Genomic DNA, 12,197 nt, shown 5'->3' on the forward strand with positions numbered 1-12,197 from the left:
CAAACTGCCTCTCCTCCTTACTGTGCTTTTACTACGCCTACATATGCTTTCAAGTAAATACCTTCCAATATTGGCTTTAATCATACGAAGACTTTACGAAACCGATGCTTTTCATTTGTACAATTTACATTACTGCAAATCTCCTTAATCTTCTCTTGCTCTTTTATGAATGCTTTCAAGTTCAAATTCTCTCCGAAACGGATTGAATCAAAACCATTTTCATCAGAATCGATTTTAATCAAAACAAGTCTTTTGAAATCGGAAAATTTTTTCGCTGCACTAATTCACCCCTCTTAGTGGTCCTCTTGATCCTAACAATTGACATCAGAGCAAAGTTCACTCTCATTTGGTTTTAAACCTAAGAGAGATGGTATTTGCTGGCAACCTAGAGGGTCATTCAATTATACGTCCGCCAATATTCAATGGGATGGATTACACATATTGGAAGACTAGAATAAGGATCTTCCTAATTTTAATAGATTTCGAACTATGGAATATTATAGAAAATGGATTTCAAAAGTCTTCTCTTCCAATGAACAATTGGAATGAGTTGGAGAAGAAGACTTTCACTTTAAACACAAAGGCTATGAATGCCTTAATTTGTACCTTAAATAGAAATGAGTTTAATCGTGTGTTTATTTGTGAAATGACATTTGATATTTGGCACATACTCAAAGCGACTCATAAAGGAACTAGTAGAGTGAAGGAGTCAAAAATCAATCTTTTAGTGCATACTTATGAATTATTTCGAATAAAACGAAGTGAGACCATTGGAGACATGTGCTCCCGATTTACGGATGTCGTTAATGGTCTAAAAGGACTTGGTAAAAATTTCTCAGATTTTGAGCTTGTTAATAAAATTTTAAGATCTCTTCCAAAGAGTTGGGACCTTAAATTCACGGTCATTCAAGAGGCCAAAGACCTAAATAATTTTCCTCTTGAAGAACTAATTGGGTCACTAATAATATACGAGATGACTTGTAAAGCTCGTAAAGAGCTTGAGGACACCCTTCCAAATAACAGGAAGGATATGACACTAAAAACTCAAGAAGATCACTTGAAAGAAAACTCAAGTGATGAGGACCTTGATGAAGACTTGGCACTCTTAACAAGAAAATTCAAAAAATTCATTAAAAGAAATAAATTTAAAAATGATACTAAAAATAAATTTGAACCTAAGAAAGTTTAAGTAATATGCTACGAATGCAAGAAGCCAGAACATTACAAGAGTGAATGTGCCCTAGTCAAGAAGAAGCAACCAAAGAAGAAGGCTCTTAAAGCAATATGGGATGACTCAAGTACGTCTAAAGAAGAGGAGTCTATCATCACTGAGCAAATTACTCACTATGCACTAATGGCTATTGGAGATGAGGTAACAAGTTTGTTAGACGTAAATTTATCTTTCGATAAGCTTTTAAATACATTTCATGAATTATTTGATGAATGTAGAACCTTAAGTAAAAAATATAACTCTTTAAAAATGAAATATGCTTCTCTTATTAGCGATTTTGATATATTAAAAGTTAAGCACAATGATAGTTTAGCTTCATGTACGAAATGTGATGAACTAGAATTACTTCGAAAAGAAAACTTGCTACTTGAGAAAACCTTAGAAAAGTTTGAGGTTAGTAGTAAATCCTTGAACATGATCCTTGTCAACAAGGGTCACGTTCATAGAAAAGGCGGAATCAGATTTGTGAGTAGCTCTCACCAAAATTCAACCACCTTTGTTATAGGCTTTATATGTTTCACCCCGAAAGAAATGCAACTTTTATTACAAATTTGGGCATATAGCTTATCATTGTCCATTTAAGAAATGTAGTCCACACAAATTGATTTGGGTTCATAAAAGAACCTCAAATGACTCAATGCAACATGATAAGTTATGTAGATCGATTTTTGAGGCACCCAAGGTCAAATGGGTACCTAAAAATTATCCTTTTTTATAGAAACGTTTACCATCACAAGCTAGGAGCAAGAGATGGTACCTTTATAGTGGATGCTTAAGGCATATGACCGGAGATCCATCTCAATTCTCTAAACTCACTAGCATAGACGAAGAATATGTCACCTTCAGAGACAATAACAAAGGTAAAATCATTGGTAAAGGAACCATAGGTAACAAATCTAACTTCTTTATTAAAGATGTGTTGTTAGTTGATGGCTTAAAGCATAACCTCTTGAGCATTAGCCAATTATGTGATAAAGAATATATTGTTAAATTTGAATCTAATACTTGCATTATTGAAAAACCATACAAAAACACATTTATGATTGCACTAAAATAAAATAACGTATACACTATTTACATCAATGATCTTTGCAATGAAATGTGCTTTTCAATTTTGAATGACGATGCTTGGCTTTGGCATAGGAGATTAGGTCATGCTAGCATGAAACTAATTTCTTAAATTTCATATAAAGAACTTGTAAGAGGAATTCCTCGTATCAAGTTTGTCAAAGATAATGTGTGTGATGCATGTCAACTAGGAAAACAAATAAAATGTAGCTTCAAACCTAAGAACCAAATAAGCACATCTAGACCTTTGCAATTGATCCACATGGACTTATTCAGACTAATTGCTACATCAAGTCTAGGAGGCAGCAAATACGAGTTCGTTATTGTGGATGATTTTAGTAGATACACATGAACTTACTTTTTGGCACACAAAAGTGTTTGCTTTAAGTATTTCTCTATGTTTTGTAAACTATTTCAAACTGAAAAGGGATTTATGATTTCATCAATTCAAAGTGATCACGGTGGTGAATTTCAAAATCGTGATATCCAAGAATTTTATGAATCTAATGGATACAACCATAACTTCTCTACTCCAAGAAATCCTCAACAAAATGAAGTAGTAGAAAGAAAGAATAGAAACTTATAAGAAATAGCTAGAACCATGTTAAATGAATATAGCCTACCCAAATATTTTTGAGCTAAAGCCGTAAATACGGCATGCTATATCATGAATAGGGTTCTAGTAAGACCATTACTTTCCAAAACTCCTTATGAGTTATGGAACAACAAAAAACCCAATGTTTCATATTTTAAAGTTTTTGAGTGTAAATACTTTATATTGAATAAAAAAAAATATCTTAGGAAAGTTTGATGCAAAATCCGATTAGAAAATTTTTCTTGGTTATTCTTCTATTTCAAAGGCTTTTTGAATCTTCAATAAAAGAACTTTAGTTACAGAAGAATCTATTCATGTTGTTTTTAATGAAATTTTTAAAGTTAAGAAAAATAATTTTGATGATGATCTTAATTTTGATACTTTGAATTTAAATAAATCCCATTCTCTACCTAGCAACTTAGATGCATCTTCTTCCAAAACTTCCTTACCTAAGAAATTGAAGTATGTAGAAGCTCATCCCAAGGAGCTAATCATAGGAGACACATATAAAGGGATTCAAACTCGTTCTTCTCTTAAGAATTTTTATGCCAATGTTGCTTTTCTCTCCTAAATCGAACCAAAATGCATTGACGAGACTTTGAAAGATGATTCATGGGTCATCACAATGCAAGATGAGTTAAATCAATTTGAGAGAAATGAGGTGTGGAAGCTTGTTCCGAGGCCAAACGACCATTTAGTTATTGGTACTAAATGGGTTTTTAGAAAAAGCAAGATGAACTCGGTATCGTGGTTAGAAATAAGGCTAGATTAGTGGCCAAAGGTTTCAACCAAGAAGAAGGGATCGATTATGAAGAGACCTTCGCTCCTATGACATGATTAGAAGCTATAAGGATGCTCCTTACCTATGCTAGTAGTAATCATTTTAAGTTGTTTCAAATGGATGTTAAAAGTGCTTTTCTTAATGGCTTTATTTCCGAAGAAGTTTATGTTGAACAACCTTCTAGATTTGAGAATGATAATTCACTAATCATATGTTTAAATTGACTAAAGCTCTCTATGGATTGAAACAAGCCCTAAGAGCTTGGTATGAGAGACTTAGCTCATTTCTTATCGAAAATAATTTCTCTAAAGGCAAGGTCGATAGTACATTATTTATCAAAAATTTTAAAAATAATTTTTTTATTATTTTTTATGTTGATGATATTATTTTTGGTTCCACGAATGAATCTCTATGTGAATCATTTGCTAAAAGTACGAGTCTTGAATTTGAAATGAGTTTGATGGGGGAATTAATTTTCTTCTTAGGCTTATAAATCAAACAACTAAGTAATGACATTTTTCTTAGTCAAACAAAATATGCTTTAGATTTGCTAAAAATGTTTAATATGGATAGCTCAAAGGTTATCAATACTCTCATGAGTACCTCCACTAAGTTCCACTAAGTTAGACATTGATGAAAGTGGAGAAAGCTTTGATAAAAAAGTTTATAGGGGTATGATAAGAAGTTTAATTTATCTCACCGCAACTAGACCGGATATCATGTTTAGTGTAGGACTTTGTACTAGGTTTCAATCTAATCCTAAGATATCTTATCTTAAAGCAGTTAAGAGAATACTTAGATATCTTAAATGAACCACAAATCTAGGATTATGGTATCCAAAATCTGAGAACTTTGAACTAATTGCTTATGTTGATGCGGATTTTACTGGATGTAGATTAGATAGAAAAAGCACATCCGGAACATGTCAATTTTTAGGACACGCACTTATTTCTTGGTCTTCCAAGAAACAAAATTCGGTTGCATTATCTACAACCGAAATTGAGTACATTGCAGTAAGTGCATGTTGTACACAAGTTGTGTGGATGAAAAACACTTTAGAAGATGAAAATATTCATCTTAAAAATATTCCCATAAAAGGTGATAACACAAGTGCAATATGTTTAACAAAAAATCTCATTCAATATTCTAGAACTAAACATATTGATATTAGGCATCACTTTATATAAGATTATGTCAATAATCATGATGTAATCTTAGACTTTATTGATACGAAACATCAATTGCTGATATTTTTACAAAGCCCTTAAGTGAAGAACAATTTGATTTTATTAAAAGAGAATTATGAATGTTAATTTGTCCGAATGCATGAATTTATCAAATTTCATTTTCGGACTTCTTGATTCTTTGGATCACTCACTTAAATCTTCTCCTCTTATGATGTTGAAAATTGTTTACCTTGATGTTGTAAACATAAAATGCTATTTGCTTTAATACTGAAAATTTCAGTGCTTTGATGTTGTAAACTTAAGATGTTGTGATCTCTTTAAATGATGAGCATGTTATCATACAATTATTCAATATTGTGTTTACATTGATGCTGAAAATTTCTATGATGATTATGATCTCTATTGAATATTGAGAAGTTTTAATCATACATGATGCAATATTGGATTCTTAATTTTTTAGCGCTACAAGCACTAATGATATTACCTCATACAAGTAGTGATGAAAGGCTATGACGAAACATTTTATAAATGCATGAGGTGTTGATGTTTGATTCATGGAAGTCATTGACAAATTTATCTCTCACGGATTTCACTCTTATCAATTTTTAATGAGAAATGGATTTGATGTAATGCTCTTCTCACTATGAAGTTTTATTCGTGAATTTCTCCTTCATGTGATACTACTCTCCCATGAATAATTGAAGGAATTCCAATGGATATATTAATCCTTACAAGATGAATTTTCGTATGTGATAATGAAAGAATGTGTGTGATAATTTTCATAGGGATTTGATTTCATATAGATATCTGAAACAGATCCCTTCTCTTTGTCAAAATAAAAGCATGTTTTAATGAAAACTTATTTATCATTTTTTACTTGATTCAAATCATTTCACAAATTTAGTTCTTAATGGATTCCCTCCTTAGTTTCTTTTCTCTTCTTCATGTAAAATGTGATGACAAAGGGGGAGAAGTTGTTGGAATCTATCATTTTAATATTGATAACATTTAATGACGAGAACTTTTGAGTGTAAAACTTGCTTGATTTTTTTTACCACACTTGCATTGTTGAATTGTTCTCTTTTTTATTGATGACAAAGGGGGAGAAATAATACCAAAATATGATAAATTGATGACAAATGTATGTAATGTATATCATCATATATACTTGAAATATTTGCTTGATAAATTTCTTTCATTATGATAAGATATCTAGAGCTTAACTTGCTATTTTGTAATTGATGTCTTGCCATAGAATGATGAATTGCTATCTTTGTCATCTTTCATATTTGAAATATCATACTTGAAAATGGATGTCATGCCTTAACATTATTTTGATAAATACTTGGCATCGTATTTTGAGAATGATAGATCATGATAGGAATCATGATGTGCATGTTGATGAACTTATCTTATCAGTTTGTTTCTTAAATTCAAAGGCCTTGAATTCAAGAATGTCTTTTCTCAAGTATGACATATAGATAGGGGGAGTTAAGGTTAACTCCGTTATCAATTTGATTGTTATCATTAAAAAAGGAGAGATTATTGAATCTCGGATTTTCATGATGAAGTCAATTGTAATTTATTTAATCTAATCTATATATTGAGAAAAGAATGTAGGATTAACTATGATAGTAGTAAGACATAAAGCAAGTGTTGTGCTAGAGTCAAGATTGAGACCTCATTGGGAGTTCGAGAGTTCGACGGAAGTCCGGACGTTCGTCGGAAGTTTTGCCGGAACCAACCGAGAAGTCTAAGAGCTTGCCAAAGAAGCTCATCGGAACTCACCAAGAAGATCGTTGTAAGGTCCAAGAGCTTACCGGGAGTCCGCCAGAACATTGCTGAGAGTTCATTGGATGTTCATCGGAAGCTCGCCGGAAGAGCAATTGACGCACCGTAACAAGTAACACTGTAATCATGTGTTAGTTATCGTAGTTAGAGCATAAATTAAGTTAGGATTGGAAGGTAATCCCACTAACTTAATTAGGGGCCAGGTGGGCCCTTAATAGGGCTGAATTGAGCACCCAATTCAGCCCCTAAAAATATGGCCGGCGGTGGCACCGCTTAGAAGGTAGTGCCCCTGGATTTTTAGGCGGTGGTACTACCCAGACTGGGTGGTGGTATCGCTGGCAGTTATTGCTGCTAGCGGTGGTACCACCCCTACAGACTGTGGTACCACCCAGACTAGGAGATGGTACCGCTCAATGTCAGACTGTAGGCGGTAGTACCGCCAGTATCCCGAAAATCCAAGATGAGACACTTTTTTGCTCCAATTTTGAAGCCATTGGGACCTATAAAAACCCCACCCTTTTCTACATGAAAGGGCATGAAAAGCATTGGCATAATCTTGAGTTCTTGAGTCTTAAAGTGTTGTAAAAGAGAAGAGTTCTCCTCCTTCATCTTTTAGCCTTATAACCATCCAAGAATGAGGAGTGAGACTTGTAAGGGTTATCTTCTAAACCCAAGAAAAAGAGAAAGTACTGTAAAGAGGTGTTTGGTCTTCACCTATTGAAGGAAGGCCTTTAGTGGACATCGGTGACCTCGTCGGATGAGGAATCCAAAAGTGGATGTAGGTCACATTGACCGAACCACTCTAAAACTCGGTTTTCTTTTACTTTGAGCAATTTACTTTTATAGCAAACTGCCTCTCCCCCTTATTGTGCTTTTACTTTGCCTACATACACTTTCAAGTAAACACCTTTCGAGATTGGCTTTAATCGTACGAAGATTTTATGAAACTGATGTTTTTCATTTATGCAATTTACATTACTACAAGTCTCCTTAATCTTCTCTTGCACTTTTATGAAAGCTTTCAAGTTCAAATTCTCTCCGAAATGGATTGAATCAAAACAATTTTTGTTAGAATCGATTTTAATCGAAACAAGTCTTTTGAAACAGAGAAATTTTTTTGCTGTACTAATTCACCCCCCCTTTTAGTGCCGCTCTTGATCCTAACAATCTTATCTCAACTAAAGAAATAATAGTGAACAATCTCAAAATATAGAACTCAATTAAGAAAATCCAAAGAAAAATTTAAAGAGGAACTCATGTATCAGAGAAATTCAGAATACCTAATTCTCTTCTTATAAAATAAAATAGTTCCTCAATCAAGGGTTTTGTAAAAATATCGGCTAATTGATGTTTCATATCAATGAATTCTAAGACTACATAATGATTATTAACATCATCTCATATAAAGTGATGCCTAATGTCAATATGTTTAGTTCTAGAGTGTTGAATAGGATTTTTCATTAAACATATTACACTTATGTTATCACATTTTATGGGAATATTCTTAAGATCAATTCTATAATCTTCTAATGTATTTTTCATCCATACGACTTGTGCACAACATGCACTAGCTGCTATGTTTTTGGCTTCGGTCATAGATAGTGCAACCGAGTTTTGTTTCTTGAAAGACTAAGAGACAAGTGCATGACCTAAGAATTGACAGGTTCCGGATGTGCTTTTTCTATCTAGTCTATATCCAGCAAAATCTGCATCAGCATAAGCAATTAATTTGATGTTTTTAGATTTTAGATATCATAATCTTAGATTAGTGGTTCCTTTAAGATATCTAAGAATTTTTTTAACTACTTTAAGATGAGACAGCTTAGGGATAGATTGAAACCTAGTACAAAGTCTTACGCTAAACATAATATCCAGTCTGGTTGTGGTGAGGTATAGTAAACTACCTATCATACCTCTATAAGCTTTTTGATCAAAGCTTTTTGATTAAAGCTTTCTCCATGTCTAACTTAGTGGAGGTATCATAGGAGTATTGATAGCCTTTGAATCATCCATATCAAACAATTTTAGCAAGTCTAATGCATATTTTCTTTGACTAAGAAAAATATCATTATTAAGTTGTTTGATTTGTAAGCCTAAGAAGAAAATTAATTCCCCATTAAGCTCATTTCAAACTCTTGGCTCATACTCTTGATAAACGATTCACATAGAGATTCATTTACAGAACCAAAAATAATATCATCAACGTAAATTTGAACAATAAAAAAATTATTTTCAAAATTTTTAATAAATAATGTAGTATCGACCTTACCTTTAGAGAAATTATTTTGGAAAAGAAATGAGCTAAGTCTCTCATACCAAGCCCTTAGGGCTTGTTTCAATCCATATAGAGCTTTAGTCAATTTAAACACATAATTAATAAGATTATCATTCTCAAATCCGGGAGGTTGTTAAACATAAACTTCTTCGGAAATAAACCCATTAAGAAAAGTACTTTTGACATCCATTTGAAATAACTTAAAATTATTACTACTAGTATAGGCAAGGAGTATCCTTATAGTTTCTAATCGTGCCATAGGAGTGAAGGTTTCTTCATAATCGATATCTTCATCTTGGTTAAAACCCTTGGCCACTAATCTAGCCTTATTTCTAACCACGATACCAAATTCATGTTGCTTGTTTCTAAGGACTCATTTAGTACCAATAACTAAATAGTCATTTGGCCTTGGAACAAACTTCTACATCTTATTTCTCTTAAATTGATTCAACTCTTTTTGCATTGCGATAACACATGAATCATCTTTCAAGGCCTCGTCAATGCATTTAGGTTCAATTTGAGAAAGAAAATCGGCATTGGCACAAAATTTTTTAAGAAAAGAACGAGTTTGAACCTCTTTTGATGTGTCTCCTATGATTAGCTCCTTAGGATAAGCATCTACGTACTTCTATTCCTTGGGTAAGGATGTTTCAGAAGAAAATACATCTAAAAGTCTACTTAAAGGAGAAGGTTCATTTAAATTCAAAGCATCAAAATTAAGATCATCATCAAACTCATTTTTCTTAAATTTGAAAACTTCATTAAAGACAACAATAATAGATTCTTCTATAACCAAAGTTCTTTTGTTAAAAATACAAAAGGCTTTAGAAATAAAAGAATAGCTACGAAAAATCTCTTCATCAGACTTTGCATCAAACTTTCCTAAGGCATCTTTTTCATTCAAGATAAAACATTTACAACCGAAAACTTTAAAATATGAAACGTTAGGTTTTTTATTGTTCCATAATTCATAAGGAGTTTTGGAAAGTAATGGTCTTATTAGAACCCTATTCATGACATAGCATACCGTATTAACGGCTTCGGCCCAAAATTATTTGGGTAGGCTATGTTCTTTCAATATGGTGCTTGTCATTTCTTATAAGGTTCTATTTTTTCTTTCTACTACTCTATTTTGTTGAGGATTTCTCAGAGTAAAGAAATTATAGTTGTATCCATTAGATTCACAAAAAATTTAAAAATTACGGTTTTGAAATTCGCCACCATGATCACTTCGAATTGATGAAATCATAAATCCTTTTTCATTTCGAACAAGTTTACAAAACTTTAAAAAATACCTAAAGAAATCACTTTTGTATGCCAAGAAGTATGTCCATGTATATCTACTATAATCGTCTATAATTACAAAGGCATATTTGCTACCTCCTAGGCTTAATGTATTAATTGGTCCAAACAAATCCATATGGATCAATTGTAATGGTCTAGAGGTGCTTATTTGATTCTTTGGTTTGAAACTATCTTTTATTTGTTTTCCTAGTTGACATGCATCACACACATTATCTTTAATGAACTTAATGTTAGGAATACCTCTTATAAGTTCTTTAGATAAGATTTGAGAGATTAGTTTCATGCTAGCATGACTTACTCTTCTATGCCTAAGCCAAGCATAGTAATTCAAAATTGAAAAATATATTTCATTACAAAGATCATCAATGCCAATATTGTACATATTATTTTGTTTTAAAGCAATAATAGAGGGGTTTTTTTGTGGTTGTTCAATAATGCAAGCATTGGATTCAAATTTAATGACATATTCTTTATCACATAATTGACTAATGCTCAAGAGATTATGTTTTAAGCCATCAACCAACAACATATCTTTGATCAACAAGTTAGATTTGTTACCTATGGTTCCTTTGCCAATGATTTTACCCTTGTTGTTGTCTCCGAAGGTGACATACCCTTCGTCTAGGCTAGTGAGCTTAGAGAATTGAGATGGATCTCCAGTCATGTACCTTGAGCATATACTATCAAGGTACCATCTCTTGCTCCTAGCTTGTGATAGTGAATGTTTCTACAAAAAATGATGATTTTTAGATACCCATTTGACCTTGGGTGCCTCAAAAATCGATTGACGTAACTTATCATTTTGCATGAAGTTCTTTACGGTTCCTTTAGAAACCCAAATCAATTTGTGTAGACTACATTTCTTAAATGGACATTAATAAGCAACATGCCCAAATTTGTAATAAAAGTTGCATTTGTTTCGGGATGAAACATGTAAAATTGGGCCTTTAACAAAGATGGTTGGATTTTTATGAGTGTCACTCACAAAGCCGATTTCATCTCTTCTATAAACATGATTTTTACTTGCAAGAATCATATTTAAGGATTTGCTACCTATTTCAAATTTTTCTAAGGTTTCATGTAGTTGGAAATTTTCCTTTTTAAGCGTTTCTAATTCATCACATTTTGTGCAAGGAGCTAGACTATCATCATATTCAATTTTTAGTCTATCAAAATCACTAACAAGAGAAACATACTCCTTTTTCAATAATTTATATTTTTATTAATTAATTTACATTCATCAAATAAATCATGAAAAGCACTTGGTAGTTCATCAAAAGATAAATTTGCATCCAATGAACTAGTTACCTCATCTCCGATAGTCATTAGTGCATAGTGAGCAACTTGCTCGGTGTTGGTTGGCTCCTCTTCTTCGGATGCACTTGAATCGTCCCAAGTTGCTTTAAGAGCCTTCTTCTTCTTTGGTTACTTCTTCTTTAATTGAGGACATTCGCTTTTGAAATGTCCCGGCTTCTTGCATTCATAGCATATAACTTGTTCTTTCTTAAAATTTATTTATTTTTATAAATTTTTTGAACTTTCTTATCAAGAGTGCCAAGTCATCATTATAGTCCTCATCACTTGAATTTTCTTTCAAGTGGTCTTCATGAGTTCTTAGTGTCATATCCTTCTTGTTCATTTGAATATTATTCTCAAGCTCTTCATGAGTATTGCAAGTCATCTCATAGGTCATTAGTGACCAGATCAGTTCTTCGAGAGAAAAGTTATTTAAATCCTTGGCCTCTTGAATGTCCGTTACTTTATGGTCCCAACTCTTTGGAAGAGATCTTAAGATTTTATTAATTAGTTCAAAGTTCGAAAAACATTTGCCAAGAGCTTTTAAACTATTGATGACTGTTAGAACCCTTGCAGATTCTAAACTTGGGGTTGATCTCTTTAGGGGATCGGCCTCCTTGGAACTCTATAGGGGTTCCTCGCTCTAAGTTGCTGCTCAAAGGCTGCAG

The sequence above is a fragment of the Musa acuminata genome, chromosome BXJ3-5 (assembly GCF_036884655.1).
Source record: "Musa acuminata AAA Group cultivar baxijiao chromosome BXJ3-5, Cavendish_Baxijiao_AAA, whole genome shotgun sequence".
Classification (NCBI taxonomy): domain Eukaryota; kingdom Viridiplantae; phylum Streptophyta; class Magnoliopsida; order Zingiberales; family Musaceae; genus Musa; species Musa acuminata.